A 15,616-nucleotide genomic window follows, 5' to 3' on the forward strand; every position below is an offset into this window, starting at 1 on the left:
AACCTTACATAACCTTAATTTATTATGTCCTATAAAATTATTAATTTCAGTATATATTATTTTGTGAAATAGGCTGTAAAACAAGAATGAATATTAAACATACATTATGCAAGAGCTAAATCTGATTATTGCAAGTCTTTATTTAGGCTTCAGATGTCATAGAAATTATAAATTAGATCTTTATTTACACAACAAGCATAATATCAACTCTGTAGACCCACGAATGGCTTGGACTCAGCTTGGATTTAAACAGGATTTCGGGTTTTTTTTGGGGGGGTGGGGGTGGGGGGTTAATATGTCAATACACTAACTTGTCCACAGTTAAGTCGTCCTAAATTTGGTTAAGTCGTCCAGATGTCCTATAGCAAAAGGTACCGCTCAGCATAAAAGTAGACATTAAACACAATTTCATTATGTAAATTATTATCCTTGGGATTGTTGCTTGAAAAAAAACCATGACACATTCCAAACTCGACACATTCCAAACTTGACATTAACTTCTTCAGGCAAGTAATTACGTGGTTTCAATTCCCCGACTGTACATGTTGAGTAAGGGCTCCTATCAAACCTCATTGTTTTTCTCCAGTTTCTACAGTGTCCTTCCACTACTAAAGACCTTACCGCAAGCGAATTATTGAAATAAAAATAGAACCATATGTTGTTACTCCCAAAATGACCTAGTTTGTATCGAGTGGATGTTACAAACCCCATATATCCAAACTTGCAATACTTTTTTTTATTGGAAATAACCCCCTTAATTACTTTTTTTCAGAATGTATCTTTACCTGAACATTTTTTTGTTGTTTTATTTTTAGGTTAATCAAACCAGAATACCATCACCTATGAATGTGGCCGAATAAGGTGTGGTAGTGATTGATAGCAACATTGAATATCCACTTGTATTAGTCACCTCTGTGGGTTGAATGGTGTGTTACAAGATGGAAGAAAACACATGAAATGTGTAAACTGTAAGGGTTTATAGTCTGGCGCTATCCAAATTACAAAACAACTGTCCTTGAGCCTATGAATATCAATTTTTTGTGGACAACTCTACAGGTCACAATTTTTATACGCCCACATTTTCATGTGGACATATATATTGTCGTCGACCCTGTCCGTCCATCCGTCCACAATTTGTTTGTGGACCCTCTACAGGTCACAATTCTTATCCAATTTTGACGAAACGTGAAATAAAGGTTTATCTCCAAAAGATCTCAGCTGCTTTCGATATTGGCATGTATCGGATCAAAACTTCATTGATTATGGCCCCTGTTTTTACGAAAAATCACGTTTTTAGCTTGTGGACCCTATAGCGGTCACAATTTTTAACCGATTTGGTTGAAACTTGAAATGTAAGTTTATAACCCAAAGATATCGGTTCCTTTCGATATTCACGCATATCAGACCGTAACTTCCTGAATTATGGCCCCTGATTGTACGAAAAATTGCGTTTTTAGCTTGTGGACCCTATAGAGGTCATCATTTTTATCCAATTTAAAAGAACGTATTATTATATCACCGTTACAACCTAAGGATGGCTGAGTTTGAATTTCGTGAAAATCGGCCCAAAATTGACAGACAAAATGGCAGCCGTTCGTTCTCAAATAGCGTAAAAATATGGTATATCAAGGTTGTGGACCCTATAGAGGTCAAAAGTTTTATCCAATTTTGTTGAAACTTGAAATGTAACTTTAAAACCCAAAGATCTCGATTCCTTTCGATATTGGCGCATATCGGACCGTAACTTCCTGAATTATGGCCCCTGATTGTACGAAAAATCACGTTTTTAGCTTGTGGACCCTATAGATGTCATAATTTTTATCCGATTTAAAACAACATATTATTATATCACCGTTACACCCAAAGGACGACTGAGTTCGAATTTTGTGAAAATGGGCCCAAAACTGACAGACAAAATCGCCGCCCTTCGTTCTCAAATAGCGTAAAAATATGGTATATCAAGGTTGTGGACCCTATAGAGGTCTCAATTTTAATCCGATTTTGTTGAAACTTGAAATGTAAGTTTATAACCCAAAGATCTCGGTCCCTTTCGATATTGGCGCATATCGAACTGTAACTTCCTGATTTTTGGCCCCTGATTGTATAAAAAATCGCGTTTTTAGCTTGTGGACCCTATAGATGTCATAATTTTTGTCCGATTTAAAAAAACATATTATTATATCACTGTTACAACCTAAGGATGGCGGAGTTCAAATTTTGTTAAAATCGGCCCAAAACTGACAGACAAAATGGCCGTCCTTCGTTCTCAAATAGCGTAAAAATATGGTATATCAAGGTTGTGGACCCTATAGAGGTCACAATTTTAATCCGATTTTGTTGAAACTTGAAATGTAAGTTTATAACCAAAAGACCTCGGTTCCTTTCGATATTCATGGATATCGGACCGTAACTTCCTGAATTATGGCCCCTGATTGTACGAAAACTCGTTTTTTTTAGCTTGTGGTTCTCTAGAGGTCACAAATTTTATCCAATTTTAAAAACTGTTACACCCTGATATGAAAAATTTTGTGAAAATCTGACTGAAATTGCCTGACAAACTGACCACTGCTCATATTCAAATACCATGAAACTTGAAATTTATTTTATAACCCAAAGATCTGAGTTTCTTTCGATATTCATGCAGATAGGATGGTAACTTTTGGCCCATGATTGTATGAAAAATCACGTTTTTAGCTTGTGATCTATCTAGAGGTCAAAATATTTATCTAATTAAAAAACATCTAAACATATCACCGTTCTATCATAAGGATGATATGAGTTTAAATTTCGTGAAGATCGTACCGAAACTGCCAGACAAAAAAAAACGCTACCTGTACGGAAGGTCACACTTTTTATCCGATTTGGATGAAACTTGAAATGTATGTTTATATCCAAAACAAGCTGATTAAAACACAGATCCTATTTCTTTTCGTTTTTATAGTTCAAAATTTTGTTTACTTGTCTTTAATACACTGAAAAAGTTGTAATATAACCCACATTCTGGATGTTGTGAGGGATAAGCCAATGAAAGGTCAGTTACGGCAAGTTTTTGGTTGTGGTGCACAGAGCTGTGGGTAACCAACTAGAAATATCAAACGCTGATTGGTTAATCAAATGGGAGATCACGTGGCTAAGTGGGTAAGATGCTGGCTGGCTAGCCTGGAGGTCGGGTGTTCGATCCCTGCATTGGTCGAGAAAGTTCATCCAGATTTTCCGGCGTGGTTTTCCTTTGTCAGTGATGCAGGATGGAGGGCCTGACAAGGACAGCTGTCTAGTCGTTCGAATGGGGCGCAAAACCGAGGTCCAGTGTACAAATTGGCGTGCACGTAAAAGATCCCTTGGCAGTTGGAATTCGATATAAGAGTAGGCCGTAGTACCGCTGCCCGGGCAAAATTTCCCTCATAGCACACTGTATGGCGTAGGCCCGTCTTCATTAGCCCAGTTTAGGAGCAAAACAGTAGGATGCTAGACCCCATTTCATTTCTTTTCGTTAATCAAATGTCTGACATCATAGGGTCAAAAGCCGCTTGTATCACCTCTGATGCGACCTTCCACACAACCGGTCAGATCTTCATGTAGTGTAGAGTATTGATCTGTATTTTAATCAAATTGTATCCCAAAGATCACATTTCCTTTCAATATTCATGCATATCAGACCATAACTAATAGATTATGTAGGGGTGATGATTTTCCGTTTCAGAAAATAGCAAAATCCGTTTTAATTATTTTGAATTCCGTTATTTTCCGTTTCAGAGCTGACCATATTCCCTTTTTCGAGGTAAAATGTTATTTTATGAATAAATGAATAAAACATCTTAAAATGCCTTTTAATACAAAACGGATCATTTTAAACCAATGATAACAAATGTTGAATTGTGAATGACTTGTTTAAACCTGTTTCCCGAATTAAATAACAGAAAATTACATCTTGTGAGCTCGTTTCAACTTTTTAGCAGACGAAGCCATTTTTCTCAGCTGCTAGTTGTAGTTGCGATTTATCCAGACATCTTCGTAGTTACTACCGTTTTTCGAGAATAAGGGCTGGATTCACAAGGCTACAGCATATTTGTGATGTCACGTGGTTAATGCGGATAAACACGAGTCACGAGCTCGGCAGTAAAATAAGAAGTAAATGAAACGATTTTTACTTTTATGAAGTGACAAAAGTTTTTTTTAAGACATATATATATACATTACAATGTTTAATTCAAGTTCAGCTACAGAGTAATTGTATACATGGATACATGAAAGACGGGTTTTCGTTTCAAGTAAAATTATGATTCCTGAATGATGAAATGAAAGTAGCTAAATACTAAAATAGACAGTAACAAAACCACGCAATATCATTCAATATTTCCGATTTTTATGAATAAAGAGATGAAATACTTGGATAACTGCAAAATTGTTTTGAGTTTGTGTTTAGTATCAGCAAATATCGGTTTTTCTGTCCTTTTCCGTGTGAGATTTCAAATTCCGTTTTTAGTGGACAATTCCGCGATTTCCGCGATCACGGAAAATCATCACCCCTAATTATGGCCCCTGATCGTTTGAAAGATTGCATTTTTAGCTTGTGGATCCTTTAGAGTAACCCTTTATGATAAAACTTAAAATGTATGTTTATATCCCAAAGATCTCGGTTCATTAGAATATTCTCGCATATCAGACCAAAACGTATGGATTATGGCGCCTGATTGTACAAATCACATTCTAGAGATCACAATTGTTATCTAATTTTGATGAAACTTAAATTTCTTTTTTGACTTGTTCTCTGTCCACCTCTTACAAAATGTTGGTGTATCTTGCATGGCATCTGCTTGTTTTCACTGTGTCTTTTAGTGTTTCCATGGGAATCTGGGGGGTTGGATGGCCAAATGGTTAGCTCATAAGGTCTGTCATTGAGTTCACTGGCATGGTTTTGATTTCTTGGTTGTATGTGATGAGGAGTAGGGTCAACTGTCCAATCTCATGGGTTTTCTCCGATTTCCTCCCACTGCTAATACGCGCTATCAAACTATTGAAATAAAATGGAACCATATATTAGTCCCGAAATGATCTAGTTTGTATCAAGTAGACGTTAAACCCCATTTCTCTCTCTATCCACAGGAATCTAGTATTTTCTAGTAAGATTGGGTGTCTCTACTTTTCCATATCCAAACTTATCATATTTTATTCGAAATAATCACCCTATAATTACTTTTTTCTGAATGGATCTTTAACTGAACATTTTTTTTGTTTTAGTTTCAGGTTAATCAAATCAGAATACCAGCACCTATGAATGTGGCCGAATAAGGTGTGGAGGCGATTAATAGCGACATTGAATGTGGGTTGAATATGGTGTGTTAAAGATGCAAGAAAACACATGAAATGTGTAAACTGTAAGGGATTATAGCCTGGCGCTATCCAAATTACAAAACACCTGCCCTTGAGTCTATGAATATTTATTTTCATGTCGCTGCCCCTGTCCGTCCAGGTGAAATTTGTTTGTGGACAACACTACTGCTCACAGTTATCCGATTTTAATGAAATTTAAATGTGTTTATATTCAAATCAGTTTTATACGCCAACATTTCCCGTGGCAGAATTAACCCCTCTTTGCTGAAGATTTGGCTTTCGAGTTCGGAGTTATGCCCCTTAGCCAAAAACTTTGAATTTGATAGGGGTTACAGTTTTTAACAGATCCTTTTCAGATTTTGTGTGAAGCATTGGATTCATGAAATCACAAGCCTCAACGATATGCAGCGATTTGAAGATAACCTTCTTTTTCAAAAAAGCTTGTGAATGTGATGAGGCTACAGTTTTTTTAAATTGGCGTGTAGCATTGGGACCATGAGAGGACAAATCCTATAAATACCAGCGATCCACATTTAACCCACTTTTTTGGAAACCATGTAAACATAATAAAGGCTACGATGTTGTTCAAATACTTACATTACAGAATCACATTATGATTAAACCAGAAACGGCTCGACTTGAACCAGCAGGTAAGAATCTGTTTTGAAATTATATCTTGGGAGGTTGGATTGGATTGGCGGCCATTTTGATTCTTGTTTCATGATTTTTTATATTATAAAGATTTTGCCAAGAGTAGACATAAACGCGGGCACAGACTAGAAAAAATCTTTTTACACTTTTGTGTTAGTTGAATTGTAATCTAATTTATGTTTAAAAAAAACAACCTTAAATCAAATAAGCAGATATTTTCCCCAATTCTCCGTTCAACCTCTGACTCTGTGTAATATTATTAGGCCCCTATTTTCCTGATTCAGTCACAGTTAATAAATAATAAATAATGGAACTAGAATCAGTCTCTCTAGTTTCTCTATAGTTTCATTATTTTTTCCAGTCAGTGATGATATGACTCTTTCCACCTTACAGCAATTATTGAGAATTTACCGTTCAAGGACTCCATTGGCATTGAATTGAAGAAAAACTGGTAACAATTTCATTTAGGCTAATTTTTATATTTTCTTTTTTTTTTTTTTTACCAATGTCCTACAATGATTAGTGTATGTGAACATACAATCCCAATTAAGTAAAGTATTTATATGACTCTTACATGCAACAGAGAGATAGAAAAATGACATAAAACAAGGCCTTACATGTACTTGTATTTGAAGAATCAAGTAGTCTAAGCTATGCCTATATGCATACCGGTAATCAACTACGACGACGATTAGCTTACTTCCGTTTCCACCCTTTCCCTGCACACTGTTCCATTCTACTTAGCCTACAGACGCTAGGTCGTTTCGGGAAAAAGGACAGGTAAGGTTAAATTTAATATGAATAATTCGTTTGCGGGTATGGGTATTTTACTATTTAGCAAACGGAGGAAATCGAATGACCCAGAGAAAAAACTCAAGAGATTGGACAGGCGACTCTACTCCTTGAAATCGAAACCATGCCACTTAACACAATGACAGACCCTGTGATTTCATGTGCATGCATTAACTACTAGACCATTCCCCCCAGCCCCACCCCATATTGAATAAAAGTATGGCTTATTTCAAATATGATATTTACATATAAAGAAAGTAGAGAGACTTCAATCTTACTAGAAAAATACTAGATTACCTGAAATGAAATGGGGTTTAAAGACAACGTCCTACTGTTCAGCTCTGACTGGTCTAATGCAGTGTGCTAAGAGAAAATGTTTGTCCGGGCAACGACACTATGGCCTACTAACATTTTTTTACTTAATCAAAACTGTCTAGTCAATTTAAGCCAACTAATACATTGCATATTTTTTTTCAGTTACCCACCTCGGAAGATCAAGACAGTTGGAAAGGGCTATTGATATTGTGGAAGCGTTTTCTCACAGATGTTGCTTATCAGACAAAGGCTATGTAAGTACCATGCATATTTGCTTTTTGAATCATTAACTGGTTCTATACACTTGGTGGGGGGGGGGGGGTGGATGGCCGAATGGTTAGCATGTGCGTGCTATATCATACGGCCTGTCATTGAGTCAACTGACGTGGTTTCGAATCCCCGGTTGTACGTGACAAGGAGTAGGGTCGCCTGTTCAACCTCGTGGGTTTTCTCCAGGTCCTCCGGTTTCCTCCCACTGCAAAAGACCACTACGCGCAAGCGAATTAATGAAATAAAATTAAACCATATGTTAGTCCCGAAATGACCTAGTTTGTGTCGAGTGGACGTTGAACCCCATTTCTCTCTCTCTCTATACACTTGGTAATCTAGTTCTTTTTGGGGCATAGTCTAGCGCTATGCCATTTCAAATACGATCAACATGAAACTCAGCAGGCTTGTTTGGTTGATATACAGTTTTGATATATTACTTCAAAACTATAAGATGGATGCAATGTTACACCCTTTCATAATCATTATTATGAAGCATTCAAATGCATGAATTTGTAAAATATAATTAATATCATATTGTAATACTGTTTGCAATACTGTATTCACAATTGCCTAAGTGGAGATAATTGGTAAATCAAATGATTATTTTTTCATTATTGTCTTTTTTTCAAGACTTTTGTTCTGGCTCCTGACCCATTGAGGCATAATAATCTAACTGGGTCTGTAACTTGAAAAGGCACAAGAAGTATTATGCAAAGTTGAAACAAAATAGAGACTCAACGTGTGGAAAAATAAGTTGTTTATTTAATAATTCTGAACCGTAGAAAGTATATTTATTGCCAACTCAACCATATACTATCATCCGGGGTTTATGGACCTACTTATAGTCCAACCTTCGACGATGGGTTGTATGTTCATCTAGTTGGAGGTGTACAATTGAACATACAATAATTCAATAACTCACTTCTCTTAGTATAATCTTATATTCTGTAACAATATCTGACAATGATAATATATACATATAATACTGACCCACAGGCTAGGTAACGTAATAAGGAACAGCATCTAAGAAATAACTTGTCACTATATCAGAGACCTGCCCTTCAGTATGTCCCGCTGCCTGCCTGTGGTTAACTCGCCTTTTTCTAATATATACAATTTTCAGGACTTTTATACCTTAGCTTTGTTTCTTAGTTACCCTAACTTTATAATCCTTAATACCTTACTGGATTAACTTTACAATAGATAATAATTTATGAAACAATGTCTCTCTAATATAATTACAGAGTTTATTTTAATTAGGATTCTGGCTAATCTATAATGGCTGGGGCCTCAAATTAACTATGCTCTAATTCTACCTGGTCATAATACTTGAATATTAAGCCATCAAATTATTTTATAATTTTGAAAATGAAATGAAATGGGGTTTAACATCCTACATCCCAGCTCATAAACTGGGCTAATGAAGACGGGCATACACCATACAGTGTGCTATGAGGGAAATTTTGCCCGGGCAGCGGCACTACAGCCTACTCTTATATCGAATTCAAACTGCCAAGGGATCTTTTACGTGCACGCCAATGTGTACACAGGACCTCGGTTTTTCGTCCCATCCGAACGACTAGACAGTTGTCCTTGTCAGGTCCTCCGTCCTGTATCACTGACAAGGGGAAGACACGTCGGAAAATCTGGATGAACTTTCTCAGCCAATTCAGAGATTGAACACCCGACCTCCAGGCTAGCGAGCCAGCGTCGTAGCCACGTGATCTCCTTATAATTTTGAAAAAGAATGTAGTGATTGTAAAAGCTAATAAGTTATCTGTTGCATTTGGCCTGTTATTTAAATATTTTATTTTTGTTTTTAATGTTAAATATCCCTCTCAAACACAATTATATTTTAATTCTCTCCAGAAATTTGTGTAAAATATATACTGTAAATTAAAACTTTCATCTTTTAACTGTTGAGTCAATTTAAGTCATCTAATACATGTATGTTTTTTTCTCAGTTAACTACATCAGAAAGATAAAAACAGTTGGAAATGGCTATTCATATTGTGGAAACTTTTCTCACAGAGCTTGATAATCAGGCAAAATGTAAGTAACATACATATTTGTATTTTTAATCAGGAAGTAGTTTTATACACTTGCTTGGTAATCTAGTTATTCTTCTTGGGGCAATGCCTAGGACTCTGCTATTTTAAGTACTTGGCATGCTTGATTTTTGCCAATCACATCCATTGATTTCCTTCAAGTTGTGATAGGGCCTATGTGTATTTTTACAGTAAATAGCAGTAAAATAATGATGGACAATATTTTACTTTTCAAATAGATTTCAATAGATTTTAAAGGGTAATATCCAATTTGTTGTCAATGGAAATAAAATAAGAATGGGTCCAAAAATAATTAGACATTGCCAAGTAAATAGGTGCTGCCATGATGTAGTAGGGAATCTAGATTTGCAGACAATACATGTATGAACCGGGTGAATAGTTGACCTATTATGAGACTTCAGTCCCAAATCTCAAGACTTTTTTCTGACTTAGCCTGACAAGGACAGCTGTCTAGTCCTTCGGATGAGACGAATATTGGAATGCACGTAAAAGATCCCCTGGCAGTTGGAATTCGATATAAGAGTAGACGATAGTACTGCTGCCCGGGCAAAATTTCCCTCATAGCACACTGTGTGGCATATGCCCGTCTTCATTAGCCGAGTATAGGAGTTGAACAGTAGGAAGTTAAACCCCATTTCATTTTATTTTTCTCTCTTTTATCCATTTGATTTGAGCATAATAATCTGCCTGGGTCTTTAAGTGGACAAGACACAATAAGCGTTACGCAAAGTTGAAACCAAATAGAGACTCAGTCTCGATGTGGCAAAATAAATTGTTTATTTAAACATTGTATTCTTATTGCCTACTTTTTATTTTTTAGGCTGGAACACCCTTGAAAGAGTATTTGATGCATGATAACAAGAGAACCCAAGCATCAATTTATTTTATACTTCTGGGAAAGAATGCATTTGACCCAAATTTTAAATATTTATTTTTTGTTATTAATGTTAAATTTTCTTCCAAAACACAATTAGATTTTAATTCTCTTCAAATATGTATGTATAATATAGCAAGTAAAGTGACATATAAATCATTTAGAATTTGGTCGGAAATCATAAAGTATTTAATAGGCATTACTAGAAACCAAATGTAGATCAAATACACCCAGAATTACAAAAAACCTTGACCTACATTAAGGTGACTTTCCCTTGCTTATGAAATGAAATACGGTTTAATATCCTGCTTTTCTGTGTTCTTAGAGTGATTCTACCCTACCCTTATATCAAATATTTCAACTGTCAAGGGTTCTTTAAAGGGAACTCAGGGGGGGGGGGGGCGAATGGTTAACACGCACACATTTGATCAGAAGGTCTGTCATTGAGTCAAATAATTCAATTTTCAAGGGTTCTTCAAAGTGAACGCAGTTGGGTTGGTTTCGATTCTGGGGGGTGGGTGGTGGCCGAATGGTTAGCACGTGCGTGCTGTATCATACGGCCTGTCATTGAGTCAACTGGCATGGTTTCGAATCCCCGGTTGTAGACAAGGAGTAGGGTCGCCTGTGCAATCTTGTGGGTTTTCTCCGGGACCTCCGGTTTTCTCCCACTGCTCAAGACCCCTACGCGCAAGCGAATTATTGAAATAAAATTAAACCATATGTTAGTCCCGAAATGACCTAGTTTGTGTCGAGTGGACGTTAAACCCCATTTCTCTCTCTCTCTCTTTTGATTCCAGGCTTGTACCCAATTATCCCTTGCCATATCCAACACTACTGAAAAGTGGGAACTATGCCGGAAAATCCAGTTGAAATTTCTCGGCCAACGCCTTATACTCACTGAACCACTGTGGCTTATGACTTGTGATTGTATATAAATTTTTTGTACATATGATATTTTTTTATTTCAATTCTGTAATCTTGATGCTTTGCTTCTTTTATTTATAAAATATTCATTTTGTTTGGGGTTTTTTTGTAATGAGGAAAAGGCTCTACATCATTTTATTACTCCTGCAAAATAGTGCATTTTTCTTTTGTTAGTTTTCTGTGTATGCTAGTTATTTCTAGATGCCTCACAAATCACTTGTAGTGTGATTTTGTAGCACTTTTTAGTTTTTGAAATTGTTTCAATTTAGTGCATAATTAATCTTATTAGTGCTTGGTTTGGATGTTATTAAATTTAGATATATTTGAATTAGGGTTGGGCGATATACCGGTATTTCGGTATACCGTGATAAAATCATCGGCGATTTTATCATATCGGACTTACTTAAAAATATCGAAAAACCGGTTTATCGTGACTTAAAAAAATTATCGCGATTATGATAATTATCATGTCCCAATATTGATGATAATACATCGTCGCTTGGACTAGTTAGCGAGGAAAATGTGTTTGGCAAGGTCAAGGTTGGAGAGTATTTACCCCAGTCGCAACTGTCACTGTTCTGATTTTCAGACAAGTAGATTTTAGAACCCTGCTAGTTCTGGTTACATATTATCGTTATATTAAAACTTAACATTCTGCTTCGACTAACTAGTATGTCATTCTATTGATAGAATTAAATTCGTCTACAAGTATAAAATATAGCATATTAAGTACCGGCGGGTCAAGGGTAAATATCCATCATGGCGTCTAGCAACAGTAAAAAAGTGACAACAAGCGACGATTTGCTGCCTAAAAAAAATTCCTCCAGTCCCGTTTGGACTTTCTTTGGGTTTAAGCCAAACGACGTAGACCAGGCCACAATATTCTGCAAAGTTTGCACAAATCCAGTAATGGCTAAAGGTGGCAACACAACCAACCTATATCATCATTTGCGAACACGACACCCAAGTCAGTACAAAAGCTTTTATTTATACGGGATTGCCAAGGTTGATATTAATAAAATAATAAACAGGGTACGAAATAACACGCGAACGGTCGTTCAGGTTACGCATCGGTTACCATGACCTGGAAACACGCGAATGGACTTCCGTTCTCGACCACCGAGCTATAATTTATAAACTAAAGGTTTCAGTTAAAATATTCCCTCCACTACTACATTAAAACATTTTACAATTATAAATAAATGTCTGAAAGATCGTTAAGTTCGCACCTGTCATTTTGGCGGTAGCAAATCAACTCGCGGACCCATCATACCTGGCAACGACATACTCATTTGCCTCTTTAGCGAACGAAAGCGCCAGATCAATCAACTGATTTCTATTGTTTTTATTTCTTAAATTAATGGTGATTGAGTAATAAAAATAAAACACCCAATGAAAAGGAATGTTATATTCGCAAATTATCAAATAAAAAACATACTTTTCAACAATGGATCTTCCGGTATTTACGTAATAGGTCAGAGGTGAAAATTCACACCGTGTCAATGACTTTGGCATTATTCCAATATTTTCACGTTGTCACTCACGGCTAATAATTTTATGACATGGAAAGTGAAATGGAATAAGATTTTTTATGATTTACTGCCAGGCATATCGTAGAACATGATAATGTCGAAGAAATCAACTATTTGTTATTTTTGGGGGACGTTATGAATGATGCGAAGCAGCCGAGATCAAGCGTGTCGGCCGCCATATCTTGGATACGTTTCCAGACAGACGATACCACAAAACTTACGGATAATAATTCTAGAGTTTGGAAAGCTAAATTGAATCAAAACTTTTAGGATTTAATACAAGCTACATAGAGGAATATTACATTGCAACTATATATTTTTATTTTCGATGCTATGAAGCAAAGAAGACGACAATTCCAACCATATATCCAACAAAGGCAGAAATGTCACATAGCGATGAAGTGACGGTCATTTGGGGCGATATTTCTTTCTAAAAGTTATATATTTATATTTACTTTGAACACTGTTCTTTTTTTTTAAATAAAATCTTAGGAGATACATGTTCACGTTTATTATGACAGAGAAAAGTCATAATTTTAGTGGAACTGACTTTTCAATATTATTTATAGTAATATACCGGTAATTGTTAGTTTGTACAATTGAATTTTATATCATTGGAAAGAACACGACAATCTGTACATTTTTGTATAAAAAAATTTTTTATTTAGTTATTTGCAATTTTGTAGAGAGTTTTAGTATTAACAATAATCCACTAATTCGCTTAGGGATATGGGCCCTGCTGATTTAATAAGCTTAGGGGTAGCTGGCTAATCTTTTAATTGGCCCAAAATCCCCCTAGGCTAATTCGAGGGTGGCTCTAAACAAATATGGCATCGTAACCTATAGGTTACCAGTTCAAATTTGATGCAGATTAGCGTAACCTATTTTGAGGTTACCATATAAGAGGCTTATTTCATACCCTGATAAATACAACATACCTTTTTCTTTATTAGTATTTGATACAGTATGCACACAAGACAGGGGTCAAGACCGTCACAAGAATTCAAAATTAGACTTCTATAGACACACGTAAAAATTATCACGATAATATCGTTTATCGTGATATTAGATAAATTATTATCACGATATTTATTTTTCATTATCGCCCAAGCCTAACTGATCATTTCTGATACACGGATACTTTTATACCGTTTTAGATTTCTATCAAGCAATCAGTAGCGGACGTTTAGTCCGGCCCAGATCGCAATTGATAACGAGGCTCTAACTAATGTACATGAAACAACTAGTCAAAATCATAGTAACAAAACAAAATGGGGGGAACTACATGGCAGTTCAAAAACATATACAATGACATTAAATTAACATAACAACATATTACACAAATCAATTATTATACATACCAATTGGCATCTATTTCATAATTTGGTTTGATTTATATTAATATGCAAAATATATAAATTAGAATATTGAATAATTATTTTAATTAATTGTGATGATAGAAGGCGCAGTTCTCTTGCTGGACACTTCACAGGCATTGAAAATAAGCAGGATGAAAAAAAAACCGCCTAGAAAGTCATAAACTTTATTACAAATAAATTTCAACGGAAGAACCATCCGCCGATGCATACTTTCACCAGGAATGACCCACGTTTCCTTTACACTACATTTAATAATATCGCAGTCCTCTTCGCCATAGACATTGTTTTGACGATGTGGTCTAAACAAACACGTGATTGTTTTACGCTCAGAGTATCATAGCAAGACGCACGTGTAAATACTACTCAGGTCGTCTCTCCACTGCGAAATCATTTTACCATGAAATGTAACGTGAGGCTCAGAAAGGGATAAATAATGAAAGAACAGAAAGTATTTGTCACTTTTCGGTTGAAACGACTCGATAATAAATACTATTTTTCACATTTTGCTTCACAATACTCGATAGAAATGTGATGTAAGTAACTTATTAGCACCTTTCCTCGGTGTATCGGTGAATATCAGGACAGTTTTGGTCGGGAGCCGCCTCAGCTGGGCCTCTCGACCAAAACTGTCCTGATATTCACCGATACACCTCGGAAAGTGTGCTAATAACTACTACATAACGTGTTGTATAGTCAAACTCAAATCCTGAATTGTTTTACAGTTTATACAGCAGTGTATTCTATGAAGTGTGGTTTAATTTTAAAACCTAACTTTTTATTTTGTTTTTCTGTGACAAAGTGACAAAGAATTTCAAATAATTTAATCCACAACTATAAACAAAGCCCTTAATGTTTCCCACTTGCCAAAAATTCCAAACTCATAATATGACTAGTACTGGTAGTACCGGAAGTGCCAAAGTGTTTTGTTTTGTTTTTGTTAATTTATTGTTCTTGTTATTTACAGGGGATTGTTAGGGTTGATATTAATAAAATAATAAATACAACATATCTTTTTCTTTATTAGTATTTGATACAGTATGCACACAAGACAGGGGTCAAGACCGTCACAAGTATTCAAAATTAGACTTCTATAGACACGTAAAAATTATCACGATAATATCGTTTATCGTGATATTAGATAAATTATTATCACAATATTATTTTTTCATTATCGCCCAACCCTAATTTGAATTATATATTTTGGGGTATGGGGTAGGGATACTGTGTACATATCTTTATATTCTCAGTTCTTGTTTTGGGGTAAAGAACAATTTAAATAGCTATTTTATATTTTGTGATGGGTAAAGTGGGGGGGGGGGGGTCATTATATATAACACAATATAATTAGTATTAGAATTCTCTGTTTTTCTGTTAACATTTCAAATATCTATTTTGATGTATTAATTTACTTTTTCCTATGATTTTATGAATAAATAATAATCTTACAAACTTTTTTTTTGTTTCCTTCTTTTATCAAAC

The 15,616-nt window shown here is 35.5% G+C and overlaps 1 protein-coding gene and 1 long non-coding RNA gene across 3 annotated transcripts in view; one reads left to right on the top strand and one right to left on the bottom strand.

Annotated features, from left to right (window-relative positions):
• LOC126808898 (GTPase IMAP family member 7) overlaps nucleotides 1-15,616 on the bottom strand; it is a 46,746-nt gene that overhangs the window by 26,870 nt on the left and 4,260 nt on the right. The window lies entirely within an intron of this gene.
• LOC126808923 (uncharacterized) lies at nucleotides 6,650-10,692 on the top strand. Its single transcript, XR_007674823.2, has 4 exons — nucleotides 6,650-6,762; nucleotides 7,252-7,343; nucleotides 9,324-9,411; nucleotides 10,249-10,692. It is a non-coding gene; the product is annotated as an uncharacterized LOC126808923 (long non-coding RNA).

The sequence above is a fragment of the Patella vulgata genome, chromosome 1, assembly GCF_932274485.2.
Source record: "Patella vulgata chromosome 1, xgPatVulg1.2, whole genome shotgun sequence".
Lineage (NCBI taxonomy): Eukaryota > Metazoa > Mollusca > Gastropoda > Patellidae > Patella > Patella vulgata.